Source organism: Cyprinus carpio, unplaced genomic scaffold, assembly GCF_018340385.1.
Source record: "Cyprinus carpio isolate SPL01 unplaced genomic scaffold, ASM1834038v1 S000006603, whole genome shotgun sequence".
NCBI classification, from domain to species: Eukaryota; Metazoa; Chordata; class Actinopteri; order Cypriniformes; family Cyprinidae; genus Cyprinus; species Cyprinus carpio.
Window position 1 is genome coordinate 126,790 of NW_024879248.1, and position 19,360 is coordinate 146,149.

At 39.2% G+C, this 19,360-nt stretch overlaps 1 pseudogene; it reads left to right on the forward strand.

Annotated features, from left to right (window-relative positions):
- The first annotated feature begins 16,634 nt into the window (after nucleotides 1–16,634).
- Nucleotides 16,635–18,156, forward strand: LOC122144143 (annotated as a pseudogene).
- Nucleotides 18,157–19,360: the final 1,204 nt, after the last annotated feature.

A 19,360-nucleotide genomic window follows, 5' to 3' on the forward strand; every position in this document is an offset into this window, starting at 1 on the left:
TCCCCTGCCAGCTAGTCGCATGTGCCCGAGACACGCGAGTGAGTGCCTCGCTTGGGCCATTGCAGGTCGCTCGAAAATACGCCCCCTGGTCTCAGACATCACAGTTTGCCGAGACCTGGAGTAGGGTGAACCTTGGAATTATTGTGTGGTGAGGTATAAATAGCCTTTATCTATTCAACCAGCAACTGAACTGGATGCACTTTTGCTGTTCCCAGCGCGAAACGTAGTGTCTGATTGGTCAACACAGCACCGGCCGTCGATATGTAATCACAGCTATGACGTCAAGCGCTCCACAGTAGATGTTGGTTGGGGTTTTGTTTGCATAGCACCGTTTCTGTTACGTCAAAGAATAGAAATGTTCTCTTAATGAATTTGCTACTGCATGCCAGCGGTGTTTGTTTTTGTTTTGGATTTATTTAAAGATGATGGGTGCTAGGCTGAGTAGGAAGCTAGATTCTTTCGACTTTCTGTCATCAAAAGTTTGTCTTCCAAGTTATGTGCGTTTTATTTACTTTGATTGTTTTTACTCTATGCGGATGACAATTAACTCCAGGGCCGGTGTTCTGTCGATGTGTCCTAAACCCTGTAAGATTTTCCTACCTCCCAATAAAACAGTGGGTAGTTACCAATTCGCCAACGAAGGGAAAATGAACTAACCGTAAAGTTATGGTTTATTAATGGTCTAAACCTACCACAACCCTAAACCTACCCTGACAGTAATGCAAAACCGTAATTATGTGTTATATTCGCGGTTGGTAGCTAGAAGGGATACAGCACAGGAAACCAACATAATTTTTGTTTCGTACCAATTAGATTGGGTTTTTATTAAAGGTCGACACATAACCCCAACCCTAAACCTGTATCGTACAGTAATGCATAGCCATTAAAAATCATGTTTAGCATGAGCGAAAAAACGGGCCTCGATATTGCTGTCGCGCATGCGCAGTGAAACCCTGGGAGGGAAAAGGTCTCGACACGGGTAGCACAAAATGTGCAGGAACTCTCTGGCCCAAGGACTTTATGGGGCCACCTAATCATAATTTTTCATGGTTGGCCCCCATTGCCACCATTACGACAGAGTATGGTCCAATGTTGGATTATTTCACGCACTAAAAAGACTAAAGCAGGGGTATCCCCGAGGTGCCCCGAGAGAGTGAGCCCCACCTGGGCCAATAAATCTACATATTGTCAATTATTTGTTGCCGCGGTGTTGTCAGAAATTATATTTACTTTTACACTTCTACGATTTTTATGGTAACAGGAGCAATTACCCACAAATATGTGGTCCGAGGTTTATTTGCGCTTTCACATTCCAAAAGTCTTACAGTTATAATTGGGAATCTTTAATGGGGTGTACTGAAAAAGTAGCTTAAATAATCCAGCAGACCATTCATTGACGGAAAAGAAATGTTATTCTAAACAACCATAAAGTATATCAAAACACTCTAAAAAACAACAATTCTTAATCTATAGCTAATTGAGGTGTAATGATATGGGAATATAGAAAAGACCCAACGGGTTTGCGAAGGTAAATAATGTCTAAGCTGTTTAGTCACTTTAGTTTACATGAAACAGAAGCTTGTTTTTTATTACAAAAAAAATATATACCCAGAAAAGTTATTTTTGCACAGAAGACAAAACTTCAATCCTTAAATCCAGCTAAGTAAAATAGTATATATATTAAGATGTCATGGCTATGACGTATGTTTAATCAAACGTGAACTTTCCCTAACACAAGAAGTATCCACCTAAGTAGGCGATGCCTAAGGAAATTGGGCTGGCACTGAGCCAGAGGAACACACACTCAGTGCTATTCATATATCCAATGTTATTTTTGGGTTTCCGACATTTAAATAGCATTCCAATCAAGTACTTGGGAAAAAAAATAGTTTTTAAATACACACGATGTTTCTAGGGAAAGGGCAGTAATAATAATCCTTTCAATTTAAATTTGAATTTGAAACACATGTTTTATTACACATCAAATACACATAGGGAACCATGAAAAGTTTATCTCTGTTTTCTTATAAGTTTCATGGCCACTTACTTCATCTATCTTTTTGCGGGAGAAATGGGTGAATACACATGAGGTTAATCTGACAGATGTCCACACTGTGAAGCATCACATCTGTGTTCTATGTTAAGATGTCAACTTAAACATGGTCATTAAGGTTGTTTAAATGACAACAAGAAAAAAAAAAAAAATTAAGCGTCGTTAATGGACAATCATAATAGAGATGATTATTGTATAAGCCTTATTTGATTTTATAAAAGCTGATACGTTCGGGTCCTTGATGTCTGAATTGGGTTGAGTGCCAAGTTCAAAGCTGATTTGTAAATTACTCTACGAAACATAACATCTTTGTTTACATCTGTGTATTGCTCGGCAACCACTTTGTTGGAACCACAACCGTTTCTGAGGATCTAAAGGAACCATTGTGTTGTGGGGGCGGAAGTTTGAATTAATATTATTAACAATTTATTTCTCTGTTTTATTTTGTGCAAAACCTTACTACTTATATGGAATAACCGTTTATATAAAGTATGAAGCCCGTGAAGCCAATGGTTTACAGTGGGAATTTATAACTGCTAAGGGGATTGTAGGGCACTCCGCTTCGTGCCTAACAATTTAAGGCCTTAAAAAATTAATAAATTCACTGTAAACCGAACAGCTCCTGGGGCTTCTTATATTATCCATTGACATAATATGTCACAAATAAATAATAATGATAATAATGAAAGAAAAATGAAAATAAAGCTGTTCATTTCGTGGAATCTCGGAGGGACCCTTAGTCACTAGTCCTTGAGCCAACTCTGCTCAAGACTCTACCTCGCATTCCAACTGGATAATCCGACGTTAGCAGCTCGATTCTCAGCTTGTTCTAACAGACTTTCACATCAAGAAGATCAGGCCCTTGCTTTCAAAAACATGCTTCACAAATCATTGTTCAAGAGCTTGTTCGAGTCCAGGCTGGATCTATTTGCAATGCTCTCTGGGCAGGTCTCCAAGCCCGTTCTATCAAACCTTGTAACAATTCAATCCAGCAACCGTAGTCAGGCAGCAAGATTAATTGTTTAATGAGCCTAAAACGAAATGCAAGTCCACACCTCGTGTTTATCAATTTGCACTGACTAGAATAGCTGCCTCGCACTAAAATTAAAGGCATTGATGTTTGCCTACAAAACCACCACGGCTATGCACACCCTACCTTACTTAATAAACTCAGACTTATGTGCCTCTATCTTGCGTTCTGCAAGTAAAAGGTCGCGGGTGATACCCATCCCAAAGAAGCACAAATCACCACTGTTCACTGACGTTAGAAATGAAATGTTCCCTCCTGGCGGAATCGGACCTGCCCAACTCAAGTCCCAGCTTCTCAAAGAAATCTTGTGCCCTAAAAACGTCTCTTCATCTTTATTTGGACCCATCTAACTCTAGGCACTCTCTCTTACTAATTTTATTCTTTAAAAAAACACTTGCCCCGTTAAACATGTACTCTAATTCATTTACTAACTTGTTTTCTTTATAAAAAGTAAATAGCTCTCTAAATCTTTTTGTATTCTTTTGTGTTCCGTTAATCTAATGTATACAAATAACAAAAGCAAAAAACACTAGCTGCTCTATTCTTTTTGTTATCTAGATCGTTTTCGGTTTGTTATTATGTTATACATATTAAAAAAAACTGTTTGTGTTGAAACTTAACTGAGACTTGTATAGCACTTGCGTCTCTCTTGCTCTCTTGGTTGATTGTGGTGGACTCCAATTGTTATCCTTTGTAAGTCGCAGATTGGATAAGAGCTCTCTGCTTAGAAATGACTAAATGTAATGTAAATGTGTGCAAACTCTGCTCATGATTGGATGAAGTTTGCTGCTTGTATCAAGAAATGTAAAGCAATATATAACAGTCAGTGTTACATCTCAAGCCGAGTCTATACATCCCCTGCGCTGTACCTTTGTTCTAGACCAATTTTACGTAGGCAACTTGTAACTATGTTACTGCCTGAACGAAATTCTGCATTTCTTAACGAACAGTCCAGAGCAGGTTGCATGTTTTAAATATTTCCATAATGTTTAATCCAACAACACTCCCCCAAAATGCTAGTTTTTTAATTTGTGCACAAACTTCCTCGGTATTCTGCATAGGTTGAGGGGGTTTATCTTGGGCGGGGGGGGGAACACTTTACTTCATGTTAGTTCACTGCAACTCAGGTTACAATCCTCATTTGGGGAAACAACGTAACTTGTTATTTATCCTTCTTTTTAACATGTCAATTAAAAATTTTCACTGAAAATATATGTCTGTCGTTTTCTCGGCAGTGCCTAGCGATCTTGTTATATTTATTTATTGGATTTTATGTTACTAGTAAATTTTGCATTGTAAATTTTTTTATTCATAAAACCAAATTTTTTCGACAGGGTTAGGTAGATTTGTGTGTCTTATTTTGCAGAGATTTGGATAGGTGCTGTTAGGTCGAAAGGCAAATTAAACATCCTTCTAGTGAGGAAGGACATGGTCTGAGTTGTTGCACCACTCTATGCAGTTTGTCGTGTTTTTATCAAGCATCACGCAGAAAAGTTTTTGCTCTTCAATTCACTCTCGTTAGTAAAATATATTTTGCAAAAAAAGTCTTTGGGATAATGTCAGCAGTTTATCATATTCGTCTTTTAAAACATACTGCGTGCAATGTATCACTGTGATGATCCCCACTGATCAGTTGGGATGATTTATTTATCTATATATCCGAGGTCAAATAGTATGGTGTCTATATGTTGATTTTCATTTGTGTTTATTTAACGTGTACTGAGGAAAAAAAAAATCTTTTTTTTCCCAAGTCACATCCATGGCAACCAAAACATTTTGTGACCAACAGGGTGGCACACAATGGCAATAAAATTTGTTTAATAAAACACTCCCCACTCTTTTGTACATCCCCTGGGATGGGGAGGCCATTGCCAAAAAGAGTTGACACAATGAGGTATGTTTAAACATGAAAGTTAAACAACAATTGTCATGATGAATTCAGACGGCGAGACTCGAGCCAGCTCAACACAAAGACAATCTCCAGCGTAACACGCAGAAACATTCTTGCCAGTTCAAATGTGCAGCACGGACTCGGGATGTTGATTTTACCCTTCAAGTCTGCCCTGCCACAGGTGGGCAGTATTGGGGCTTCCTATAAAAAAAAAAAAAACACATTATCCTGAGACATTAGAGTAGGGAGTTTAATTGAATCTGCGAACCAAAAGACCAGATTCCATAAGAACTTTTGCATGCTGGAATTTTAATGTCACTGTTGACCACTATTCAATTAATAATACAAAAACAGATTCTATATTTCAAGTCCCTACCTTGATTAAGTGTCCCTTTTATGGTAAAACAAAATATTGTTTCCTGAATCATAATCTTTAGCTATAATTGTAAATATAAATAGTGTATAATATTAACAAACATAGCTACATTAATATCTTTGCATTATATTCAAATTTGCCAAACAATCACGTGTCTTCTTCTTTTTCCCTTTTTTTTCTTAATTACCACTTTTCTGGGTATTATTTGGAAACTGAAATAGGACAAAAAATATATATTGCTCATGGAGGAAACATTGCGAAATTGTCAGAATAGGATCATACAACTGAGTGAAGAGTTAATACAACAGAATGAAGAGTTAACAAGGGAGCATAATCTTGTTCAGTAGCTATGGTTTCATGTAAGCATGACTGTGCAATAGTGTAATTTAAGTAAATGGTCTCAGGGAACCCCTCCTGTTTGTGACTATATGATTTCTGGGCCAGTATTTTCTCTTCCCCTAATAAAATTATCTAAACATCCTTAAAACAAGATGTAGGCTACTTATATCTATTGCACTTTTTGCCATTTGCATAGCTTTTATTTAGTACAGTGTCTACTGCAATTTTGTTTTTAAATGGTATCTTCAATCAAATTATTGAGAATTCTCACAAAAAAAAATGCTCCTTTGGGTAAGATGAATATACTGCATGGAGTCCTTGCAAATAGGTATTTTTTAATATCCAATGAAAAATGGGCAACTTAAACGAGATTGGTGCGATATCTTGGGTAAATATCATAAATCCCAAAATAGGAAACAAATGCTATCAGATTTTAAAGTCTTGTTCACATTTTTTTTTTTTGTAACCTTTGTTTTAAAGAATATTGTCTCGTGTGGCAGTGGTCCTGGAACGTAAGACGAAGAGAGTATTTGTATTTGTATTGGAACCCTCAGTTAAGAGAACTTAAATTTGGAATGGTTACCCCTAATTTTTCTCTGCACTTTTTTTGTTGTTTTTTTTTGTTTTTTTTTTTTATTTTTTCTGTTTTTTTTTTCTGTTTTCCAGGGATTCAAATGTGTTTCTCTAAGAATATTATCATAAAAAAAGACTGTTGTCTGTAGTATGTCAACACTTATCAAGTAAACTCGAATTATTTTCCTGAAGCACAAATGCAGGGCATGTTTCCACAATAATACCTGAGAAAAGCTTTGAGGAACATTCCTTCCTCCCCTCCAATAGGAAATGAAACTTAGATTTGAAATGACTGAAAACGCGACGGGAAGATAAATAACTAATGTCTGAAATTCCACATGAGTGTAAAGACGAGTGTTCATTTGAACATTGCTTGTTGAGTTAACATTGCTTGGTCAAATGATGCTGCGTTCACACTTACGCTCCAAAGTACTGATTAGATAGTATATGAGGTTTAGCTAAAATTAGGTATGTTATGTATATGTATATGTAGTATATTTATATAATATACCATTAATCAGCATTTACGAGCCCATGCCCGAGTAACAGTTTAAAGGCATGTATTAATCGAATATACTAGATTCAATTAAATGCTCAAGAAAACGTTCACATAAAAAGGCTACACACCTGACATGCTTTTAAAAGTTACAAATTCAAATTAGAGTGCTGCTGAAACCTACAAATTCAAGAATCACTAAAAAAAAAAAAAATTATGCCAACATTTAGGTTTCATGCACATGAAATTAGAACTGCAGGTGTAAAATGAATAAACATGATTGCATTAAAGCACTGATGAGTCGTTGTGTGAACTTTAGGCGGAGTCATGCCATGGTTGGGTGTTGTTGGTTATAAACATGTACTACTAGCATACCTGAGGTATCGGAGACCCATTCTGCCACTCTCTAACGCTCGAGACGCGAGCGTTGCCTTCAAGCACAAGAGAGTCTTGGTCGCTACAATATATGAATTCTCTGTTAAAATACTTACTGATACTTCTGGGACTTATCTCAGTGCTCATTCAACATCGTGTTTGATGATTGCTTAAATTCAAAACAGGCTGACCAAAACTGACTGGTCCCTCAGCAGCCGCCAGGAGTACCTACAAGTTGACACACTCAGATAAAAGATCGGTTTTCGCAAGACTCTAAGCAGCAGAGGGAAGTACAACGTCGGTCCGCGACTAACAGTGGGGCCCAAAAAGGAGCTTAAAAATCTTCCCATTCGTTAACGGAAAAGTTCCTCGCGAGAAGTTTCCGTATTTGTTACATTGGACAGTCTCGCTGAACGAGGAAGGGCAGATGTTGCTGCAGCTACTTGGATTCCAGGCGGTAAGCAGCAAGCCCGCACGCGAATGCGAGGCGGTCGATTGTGTTCACTAATGGCGAGAGAGCCGCGGGGTTACCTGAAGGAGTCCCGTGGTTGTGGGACCGTTATTCTGGTCCACTGGCAATATTCGATCGATAGTGGTTTACTCAGAAGCAAGTACAATACCGCTTTCGGAGGTTACCCTTCCACAGCCCGGACGGTGACAATCGGAGAGAGATGTGCAGACTCTTCACGTTTCCTCACGGTCTCGAAGCGACTTTCACCAAACAACTTGAAAAACCTTTGAAAGTGAACGATTTTGGTTATAATCCCCAAGAAAAGGAAACTGGACTGCACGTTTGAAGGCACTGGCCGAGAGGCATCAAAAAGTCGTGACCGCAAGACCTGGATCTCTTTTTTCCGCGCTTTCCAGTGGCATTCTGTACATCCATTCTGTGGGCTTCGAGATCCTGGTCAATCACGCGAACAAGCAGCACGTCGTCGGAACCTGGACTGTTGGACAGGTGTTGTTGTTACAAACGGTCAAATTACTTTGACACCATGAGCAGTTATGGCAAGATACAAAGTAATAATTAAAAAAAAAAGATAGTCTACAAAGAAATCCCAAATCCACGCTTCCGCTGAAAGCCAAGGAAGAAGCCTTTCGGTTTAGGACCACTATTGCTGTGTGATACTACAAGGGAAAACGTTACTCAGCGTTGGAATGGAACGGCCAGCGCGATTTATCTGAGCTCTGAGACGCTTCGCCGTTGGTTTGATGAGACCCGAGCGGGAGGCGGGAAGTGCATACTAGGGGGCGAGTGTTTGATGTTGCGGTTTAAAGGAGAGAGAGGACGACGGCTGGCTGTACCGAACTACAGCCGTGCAGGAGGCGATGTCTGTCACCGGCTCACTGTTACGCACGGGGAGTTAATCCTCACGAAGATTCCTGGACTCAAGTATTGGGACTCGACTGCGCGCTTCGCTCTACGAGCTCGTGCGTGGGGTCGACTGTGCGTATCGCCGCCTAATCCTATGCTACCGTACCACCTACCGCTATACTTGACTCAACCAAACGTCACGGCCACGCGGAGAAGCTGTTTCGCGCTAGAAAGCACGATAAATCATCCCTCGTGTTTTTGAGACATGACATGGCGGACACGTGAGCCTTTGCGCAGAGCGACACGCTTCTCAGATTATAGTTTCATAATGGGTATGGTGGGATGGGCAACACAAGCGCTCTGGTGTGTCCGCACTATTACTGACGATCTACGGGAACTATTGATTAAGCATAAAAAAGTGTGGGGGACTTTATTTTCTATTCAAAGCGGTCGTGTGACAGCGAGAGGGTTTCACGCCCAGGGCGTACAGTATCCACTCCAGACATCCTTAGAGAAGAGCGGATGATGACTGGAAAATTTGCAGTACACGGCCACCAGGTTTGCGACGAGAACTGTGGTCTTGGAAATAACGCATCACAGCCCATTTTATCAGATGTGGTGTAGTAGCTCGGAACCTGGAGTGGATTTAGGGTAAAGAGCTGAGAGCTAAAATAAACCAAGACACATTTACTAAAGTTACAGCCCTAGGCCTACTTACTTTTATTTAACAGTACACTTAATTGGCATCTTTTATCGACGGTGACATAGCAGGCTATAGAGCGCTGAATCATTTTTAGCATATAAGAAATAAACTTAGATTGCTTGAGAACCATGTTGGGACATTCTGTCCAGTGCCATTAGCGGGTCACGTTCGCCTATATGGCAACCGCGTTTGTTATATATAACAAAGCATATGCGTTTTCAGCAAAATTTTAACGAAAGCACCCATTCAGAAAACCGTGAGAAATATCAACAAGGACAAAAAATATCAGTGGGGATCATTAGCTCACGCATACATGTGGCCCAAATGCCAGCACCTGTTTGCTCAGCTTGATTGCAGCACTGTGAGAAGGACAGCCAAGAAGTGTGCCAGGAACATGCCAGCCTACAAACACCTGTGACGTGTTCTGGTCTCAGCACAGCTAGTATTTCCAAAAATGCATACAGGAATGAATGAAGTAAGTATATTAGTGGTTGTTCGTATCGATCAGTGGATTGTTGAAAGTCATGGTTTGCTGGATTTATCAAGTGATACTTTACCCAAAATATAAATTTAATGATTATGAGGGCTCATTTTATGTGTGACATTATGGGAGCAAATAACTGACATATTTCATTATGATCGTTACTTGCCGCACGCATACAGATCTGGAACAATATGAGGAGTAAATGATGACAGAACTGGGGGGGTTTTATGTTTTTGTGGGGTGGAACTGATCCCCTTTGAAGAAATCTCACAAGGGTCTTTCTTTTGTTGGTCATACTGGAAATTATCTCACATAGAGCTGAACAATATAGAAATTCCAAGTTTAAATTCTGTCAATACTTGCGAAGAATAGCAAGGAGAAGTTTAAAAAAAGAATTTTTTAAAGTCACTAAAACTGGTTTTATAAAAGAATCCTCTTTCTTTTTATAAAGGTGTTGGAAGAATATATTTCAGACTAAAGACATGGTGTATAGAGGAAGTCCATTACCATGGATGCCCTCAGAGAAAGCAAAGGATACCACAACTAGTGTGGAGCAGCAAATCAAGACAGAAAAAGAAGCAGCGATTGGCTGTGGCGTTGCTCTGTCAACAACACCCCGTGTTACCTTCATTATAGCCAGTAATCAGCTAATCGGTGGGGCCCACCATCGCTCTTATAGGAATTCAGGTGGTGAGCTTTGTGAGAGATCAACGCATCCCTGAAAAGTGAGTCCACAGAGAGGTCCAATGTCGTGGGCTCGTCAGTGTTTTGAGGTCGATGCTACACACTACGGATGACAAACCTATGTATTATTATTGCTTTCGCTGACTTTCCCACTTGCTTCTTTCTTTCTTTAGGATAAAGTTGAGAGGTGCTCAACCAAGCTCAAGATGAAGAGCAGACAAGATAGCAGTCCTGTTACAGCAGACTTACATGTGGTGTGACCAGATATGTTGAACTTCCAGCAGAATAGTATTAGAAGATACTGAGATGTCCGGTCAATGGAGGTTGTGGTCGATTAATAGGACCAGCGTTAATCACAGAAATGTTTTATTCACAGATGATTTATTTAATGCAAATAATGGCTTACCCAAACTTCATTATGTCTTATAGAACGGATTTGGGTTGTCGTGGAGTGAGTACGACTGGTTTTACACAGCCCACATAGCATCGAAAAAACATCTGCCACAACACAGGTCTATAGCGGTCAATTGGTGTGTGCACCCAGGTGTCATCCTCTAAGGTCCCGCCATAGAGATCTATTGAATGAAGATCCGTCTATTCACACTTCAACCCTGATGTGCGTGATTGTCTCCAGCCACTGCGTAGGTGACTGTTGTCGACAATTAAACAGACGCGTGCAGGAAAAGGATCAAATCAAGATTCCACACCGTGGGGCCGTTTTGCACATGTAGCACGCCTTTGAACAAGCGTGTTAGACAGTTTCGAAGAGAGTGAGTGAGACTTACTGAAAGTGTGCAGATTGTATATAGATGTATGCTTTTACAGTGTTTTAAAACATTTGCGAGTAGTATATCAATCCATCCTCACCATTATAGTTATTTGAAACAGTTTCCTGTTTTGTAGCTTTTTAGTAAATCTTATAAGTTGTAGCGAAGTGCTACTAGATTGCGCTATGATGGATAGTTCAGACTATTCATAGGACAGATATTATTTCGGAGTAAATAGATCCTGCCACTTTCTTTATGTAGTGTATTTTTGTGGAAGGGCCCTCTACATTATACTGATGTAAAATCGCTAATCACAGAAGCGATGATTAGGAAAAACTGAAATAGAATATAAATTGATAAATAAAATTGATAAAACACACTCACCGCATACACTCTTAGTTTTATGTAAAAGAGGGTGCATCCCTGTAATACAAATGTTGCAGGTTGCCCACTATAGTGTGTCATTCGCTGTTGTTGCTTGTTCTTGTGCAGATAGTAACCTTTTTCAGCTTTCATTTTTTAAATGGCATAAGTGTATCCAGGGTTATAAACATGCCTGTTAAGAGATGACGTTTTTGTCTGCTATTTTAAATGCTCGAAGCTCCTTTAGAAAGTTCAGCGTGAATCTGATTGGCTGTCCATGTTTTTCCTGGTTCATTAGCCATGACAAATAATTAGTTCACTGAAAGGTGATTTCAATATGTATGATCTTTAGCACTTGTGTGATGGCTCTTAGCTCTCTATGCACCGAGAGGACTAAGGGTCCTTGTTACATGCCGAGTCAACCCCCTCAGTTCTTGTATGCGCGCTGGGATTTTGTCCAGAGACAGAATTTTATTGTGTCATCCTATTGTCTCTCACAATGTGCTGTTACGGATGCAAAGAAACATGAATCGACCTTGATCATGAATATTTTCTGTGACGGTAACGTGCCAAGTTTTACGATGGGCGATTTTATTTTGAGTAGAACATGCCAAGAAAATTCAGAACTGAAACACCTGTCTAGGACATCACAGGTTTGCCAATGGCAGTCTCTTGGCGATGTGGGCGTATCTGATAACTTCTCGAGTACTCAGTTGATTATCTTTTGTGCTGAACGAGTTTAGGTTCACTCAGATAAACCTGACATCATAAACGAATGCGTACAGATTATTTTATGGGTTTTTTTTTATTTTGTATTTTGTTATCAATATAAATCACAGTCTGGACCAGTTGCAGTATGCAGTAAGGAAAAAAAGAAATTGGATATAAAGATTCAGTGCGTGCTCAAGCATAGGAAATGGACAGTCTAAATGTTACTTATGTTTTAAACAAATTGTTTGTTGAAAAAACATCAGTTTTTTGCACCAGAACAACCTGCATAAACCAAGGTTTATGCAAATGGTCTTACTCTGTATGCTGTTATTGTTCTGTGAAAACACAAAGAAATTTAAATAACCTTCACCCAGATGTTTTTCATTCAACAGTCCCAATAAGAAAAAAACCAATAACACTGAAACTTTGTTAAATGAGTCCATATGATTCATGCACCACATTCCAAATCTTCTGAATATGATAGTTTTAAAGACAATAGACTGAAATGTTTTGTCCATATACACTCTTAAAAAATAAAGGTGCTTCTCACAATGCCATAGAAGAACCTTTTTTGTCTAAATGGATCCATAAAGAACTTCTTAACATCTCAAGAACCTTTCTGTTTCACAAAAGGTTCTTTGTTTTAAAAGAAGGTTCTTCAGATTTTAAAAGGTAAGAAAGAGATGGTTCTTTAAAGAACCTTTTGCTGAATGGTTCTTAGTGGAACCAAAATTGGTTCTTCTATGGCATCGCATTGAAGAACCCTTTGAAGCACCTTTATTTTTTAAGAGGAGTATACTAAAAATCTTTACCACGCCTCTTGCTTGCTTAAGAGCACCTTTCAAATCATCATGACAGTAGGCACATTTTTTTTTCCAGTACTTTGAGAATTTGAAACACATGACACCTTGCTATCATCATGCTCTGTCAAGATTCATCTGCAATCAATTAATAGTGCATTCTGTTTTTTTCTCTCTCTCCTTGGAGTAATTTATCTGGCCTGTTTACATTACATGTCTCTATACTTGTAGGAGTTCAGCTCTATTGAATCAAAGCCTAATAAGATTCCTTATTAGCCGACGAGGAGACGCATGCAAAAACACAGGCCTGGTTTTACAGCTGAACAGATAAGGAATTCAAACCCTATGTAAGGAGCATGACCTGTAGGAGGACTATAAATTATGAGAACTGACATTTGTGCTCTAAACTTCTTCAACGATTGATGATTGTTTGTCTCACAGCTGTCTCTCATTTCAAAGTATATAAAGACTGAGCATGTATACATATTAAACAAATTCCAACTCGTTTTCTCTCTTTCCTGTGTCTCAAACAGACGACCCTTCACCCCACACTATACAACATACATACAGCTATTCTGTACGATGTCAGCAGTCCCAATGATTCCAGATGGTCATTTTGGAGAGCACAGCATCCCAGTTAGTCCATGTTATCTAAGTTTATAATACTTTCACCTTCCTCCCATGAGGATACTGATGTAGAGGGTGGAGACCAGGGCTATAGTCACTCTCTTTTATTCTCGTTACTCTGTTTTATTTCGTTTCTTTTTGGTTTAATAGTATTGACCACAAAATGGCCTCACATTTCAGTCCAGTACTGAGCATTATAACAGCAGAAAAAATAATGAAGACGCTCACGTGCAAAATCTCAACCATTGTTGTGGAGTAAGAAATCCTGTATTAATTAAAATATGTATACATTTAAAACAAATGAAAGAGAAACTTGCCCTGAGTAGAAGGTGACAACTTGCACTGAAATGTCCAAACAGATTTGTGTAGCGTTAGCTTGGTAATAACCCAACCCATGTGTGACAGCTAGCCCCATCTGCCTTACAAGGTAAAGGAATTTATCCACTGCGCAAGCCCATACCTGTGCTTGCAATCTCTCAGATTTAAACAAGTGTCTCACATGTCATTTAAGCAGTTACAAACAATAACACAACACGTTTATATCCACAAAACAGATGAAGAAGAGAACAAAGCACAGGCTTATTTAATTAGAGTATCCTGCTGTTGTTTGTTACTTGCTGAGAGTGAGCTTAATCGTGGACTGCTCAGAGTGATGGATGACAAGGCATTGCTCGAAAAAAGGACAAGGCAGATTAACAAGTATACAGAGAGACCTGAATAAAACAAAATATTAGACATGAAGCCTCTGACTATGGGTTTTCACACATACAGTGTTTTTCAAAAAGGTAGTATTTTGTTACTTATTTATGATTTTTAGTTAAAATTAGCTGGCATTTCAAAATTAAATTTAGATAACAAAAAAAGGAAACATATTGCTGTGTTGGACTTAACATTTACAATCACCAATCGTAATGCCATCAAATACCAAACATGTGTAAAAACATTGATCAGCCAAAACCCATCAAATGTGTCCAGTCGCTGTTTGTTTTTCAGCAGTGCACTGTGAAATGGCCTTTAGTGGACTGGTACATCTTCACAGTAAATTCTCAGTCAATAAACTCTGTAGCCTCTATCCACGTCTGTTTTCAGAACTAGCAAAACAAAATGTGTTTCACCAGAGGAACCACAGAATCAATTTTGATTCAAACTCTTGCCATGTTTCCCAGGGCTGTTATAGTTTCACAGAGAGGCCGAGGAAGTAAGGTTGTGTCTCATTGTATCTGCAATGAGAAATGTTCCAAAGAAAGGCTAAATCTTCTGGCTTGTGCTTGAGAATCATTCCAGTCGAGGATTCCAAAGGTAGGTGTAACACGCTCTACAACCAGACGCATCCTTTAACTTTCTCAGCCACTCCCACTGTTTTGGATATATTTCCACTAGAATATCTCCTTTATTAGGACAGTCATAATTCCACACCGTTCAGTAGAATATGTGGGTCGAATGAGCATACAGTGTCGCTAGTTTTCAAAGCTCGTATATGCCCACAGGAACTGACCATGTTGTTTTGGTGGCCAGAGGTCTAAAAGACTTATGATAGATGGACAGCGTTACACTGAGGGCCGTGAGATTGGCAAAACCACGGTCCTTCAAAGAACTGGAGTCACTTCCTGTAGTTTTCCTGTCGATGTGAGCATATATTGGTTCGACGGAATATGAAACTACAGTACACCTACTGTAAATGCAAGATCGCCTGGTTTCACATGCAGAACTCAAAAACTACAATAAGCATGCTTAAACTGGCATGAAGACAACCAACAAATGAGCCTTCTGATCATGGTAATAGGCATGTACATACTGTATATGCTGCACATGACTAGGTGAATGGGTCTATGGTGGAGATGGCATCTGGAAACACTGTGCGCGCCTTAAACAACTGCAGGGTAGTGTTTCTTGTATTACCAGGTAGCTCTGGGACATGTTCCATCTTGTTTTTCCACATGGTTGAGTCGTTTATCCGAAGTTCTGGAAAGCCAATGGAAAATGTTGCCATCTCACAAGACCCCTCGAGCCCGAACAGGCCTCTAGAGTTTGCTGTGGCATGACAAGTCAAGCGGTTAAACAGTTGGCAGGGTGAAGGTCTCGGTCAAACTCTAAATAATGTCCTGCTAATTCTTTATTTGATGGCCACACAAACTGAACCAGGGAAGGAGCTACGGTACGCACTATGATGAGCAATACATTGTATGTAATTACCTTTTACATCAATATTTGTGTCAGTTTCTTGTCAAAGCACAGTAATTTCCCCCAAATTTCAATAATTGTAACACATTACATATTACATATATAGATTACTGCTCAGAAGTTTGGGGTCAGTTATGTTTTTTTAGAGGAAAGACATGAATACTTTATTCAGCAAGGTTGTATTAAATTGATTAAGTAAGAGTGAAAGTAAAGATATTTGCAGTATGATGTTGTCAAAAGATTTCAGATTTTCAAATAACCTGCAGTAATTTAAACTTTTAACACACATGTTTTGATTCAAAACACAATAACCGCAGTAAAAGAGGACTTATGACGGTAATAAAAATAAAACACATAAACACATCAAGTCAACACATGATTAAATACATAAAACCAAATTTTCTTATTAACAAGACAAACTTTAGAGAACACTCAAAGAGCCAATGTGTCCGTTGCACCTAACCTCATTCAACCAATGTGAGTGTCTTTATCATAAATCGAGAGCTTAAATTTAGCACCCAAAAACCTGCCAACTTCACACACATGCCCACCGCACCATGCCCGATTGTTGACCACACTTTAATGGCTTCTGCCAGACAATTTCCCCTCTATTTACTCCAGAGAGGTCCAAAGCTCAGGTGGTGCCCAGTGACCAGGCAATCTGAGTGGATGGAGATAAAAGGAAGCAGGCTGAAACTCATGCAGGTCGTCGCTGGAGATGACAATCCGGAGTCAAGATACTGAAAAACAAGATTAAGAGGCTTTTACGAATAGCAGTTTGTGCCTGCTTAGACTCCATAATGTTACCTAAAAAACTGAAAAACATGAAACGAGGATCCGTAATATGCTGTTTTAGAAGAGTAGTCATGGAAGTCTTTGTATGGTTATGGGGATCAGGCAGTACGTTATACTGCAGATGCATTATGGGACATGCCCAGAGATGGGTTTAACATTTGTGTCTACAATGGCTGACCTGCGCACAACATTTTTTATACTTTTTTCCCATTTGGTTTCATCTACAATCAGCAGGTGGGAGTAAAGCTGGTCTGGGTTGCTGTTGTGGGAGACTGGCTCAACTTAGTCCTCAAGTGGTAAGTATTGTTGCTTCTGTAAATATTCAAGAAAAAAAATCTTAAAAGAAGCATTTGGAGCCAGATTGAATGGATAAATAACAGGAATAATCACAAATCTCAATTATTGAATTTGGTCTAATGGAAATGTAATGAATTTATTCTTCACGGGTCCTAATCAGATTGATTTATTAAATCACTAAAATAGGCTTATGTTTGGCGAGCGTGCGCCTTATTGGGTGGGTTAAAAGAAAACTGGTTATTATGGGAACTTTGACTGTACACACAAATCAGAAACAGTTCCCCATGACATGCGAGGACCGGCCCTGGTGAGATCCTGTCTCCTAATGTCGTCTCGGTGGTATTTATATAGACCCAAACCAACATTACTTAATCAAAAAGCAGATTTCCAACAGCTGTTTGTGACTGCTCTTCTAGGAAGTCCTCCGGTCATGCGATGGGGCTGCAGGGCGTTTACTATGCCATGGGTCACATCACTCCTGAGTCAATTTTTGCAGGAATGTGAACCCCCTAAAAAGATGGTGAGGATTATTTCCTGTTTATATTTTTTATATAGTCTTCAAGTAAGACTTACTGTACCAGATAATACAGACTGAATGCATGGAAATGCTCCTACAATCACAAGAAATCATCCAGAACAATTGAGAGATAAAAAGGAAGGAAGGAAAACATTTGCACAAACATATCACAATCTTTCACAGCTACAGTCAGGCAAAAAACTACTCATTTACTACTAGTAAATCATTTACTTGCCATCTTTGGGTAGATGATGGGCCAGTGTCCTCATATAGATATTGAACGTCATTTGAAAAAATAACCCGATTCTTCATGTCTATGTTTTGACGACATTTAGTATATAATGATAAACAAGTTCCTTCCTTTGCATTTGTGTGCCATATTACTAGGTGCTTGCAGGTCTTCTTTGGGCCCTTTTTGCTGGGGTGTGCAGGTTTGTGTCAGTGTTTCGCGGGTCTTCATTGCAGTCATTTCCCACATCAGGTCATTGCAGGAGTTGTTTCAGGTCAGTTGCATTGCCATGTTTTTCATATTAGTCTGCTTCGAACTTCACATACGAGATGAATAAGATCTCTTCTCTTATTCGGGTTTCAACAAGTTTCTAAAGTAATTGTTCACTTTTTCACCAAAACTACACGGAATCGCTGTGGACCAAGGCTTTAATACGATCGTGTCCTGGATCTATTCAGCAAGTTTGAAAGGAGTTATGTGCCACACCCATCCTCTTGTCTTGTGTTCATTGACACTGGGGCGTTATGCATTGTTGGATGCTGCTTCATAGGGACCCTAAACTGGAGCTAATGAAGGCAAAGAAGTGGTTGCAATTCAGCCTGAATGGGTCCATCTGGACACACACACCCTTCGCTGGCCCCCCATCATACGCAAACACCGCGGGCCCTGTTCGGGGCTACCCCCGCGCGCCTGAGCCTCCCATTTGCCTATTCATGGTGACCTGCAAAAAAAACAGGAACTGTGGAAACAGCGCCATTTACAGACTGACTGGACAGCTGTACAGCAGCAACACTGCCCCCCGTCTGTCGGCCTCTTAGCTCATTCGGGACCTACCACAAAGCACTCGTGCGCTCTTCTATTGCACTTTCTTTCTGTACGCGACGCCACGGTGCCGCTAACCACAATAAGATTTTTCCCTTACTGCATAAAAGCACATTAGCAAATGTATACCACAGAATGACCAGTATAATAAACGTCGGAAAAGACACATTTCTGAGATTGTATTTAAGTCTTTTTCTTCTACTCACTTTGCCTGTTTGTTACATATTTCAATGTAAGTATTATTCTGAAAAACCAAAGATTACTTCGATATGTTTATGATTTTCATGTCTGCAGACTGAAGTACAGCACGAGCTATCATCAGGAATATCCACTATGTCTATGTGTGTGGACCGGTGTGTTTTCAGGTCCACTGTCCGTCCGTTGGTATTGTATTAAACCGTTCCTTAAGGCTGACTATTGGTTGGGTCTATATTTGTAGCGTACAAGCCAAACTACAGGTGTTTGGTATGGTTTTTTTTTCCTGTGTACAATTTTTTTTATGCCAAAAATTATTAGGACTATTTTAAGTAACTAGATCATGTCATTATGAAGATATTTTGTAACTCATGTGTTCTGAGTGAACTACATAGTAAATATATTCAAAACTACATTTATTAGATAGTAAGTATGCAACTGCTAAGAACTTCATTTGAACAACTTTAAAAGGCGATTTTTTTCAATATTTTGATTTTTTTGCTCCTCAGATTCCAGGTTTTCAATTAGGTGTATCTCCACCAGAATTCCTATCCTATCCCAACAAAACCGTACATCAATGGGAGCTTATTTATTCAGCTTTTCAGATTATGTTATAATAAATACAATTTGAAAAAAAAATGACCCTCATGACTGGTTTTGTGGGTCCAGGGGTCCACATATATAATTAAGTTGTAAAATAGTAATAATGCAATAAATAATATAAATGTGTCATGATG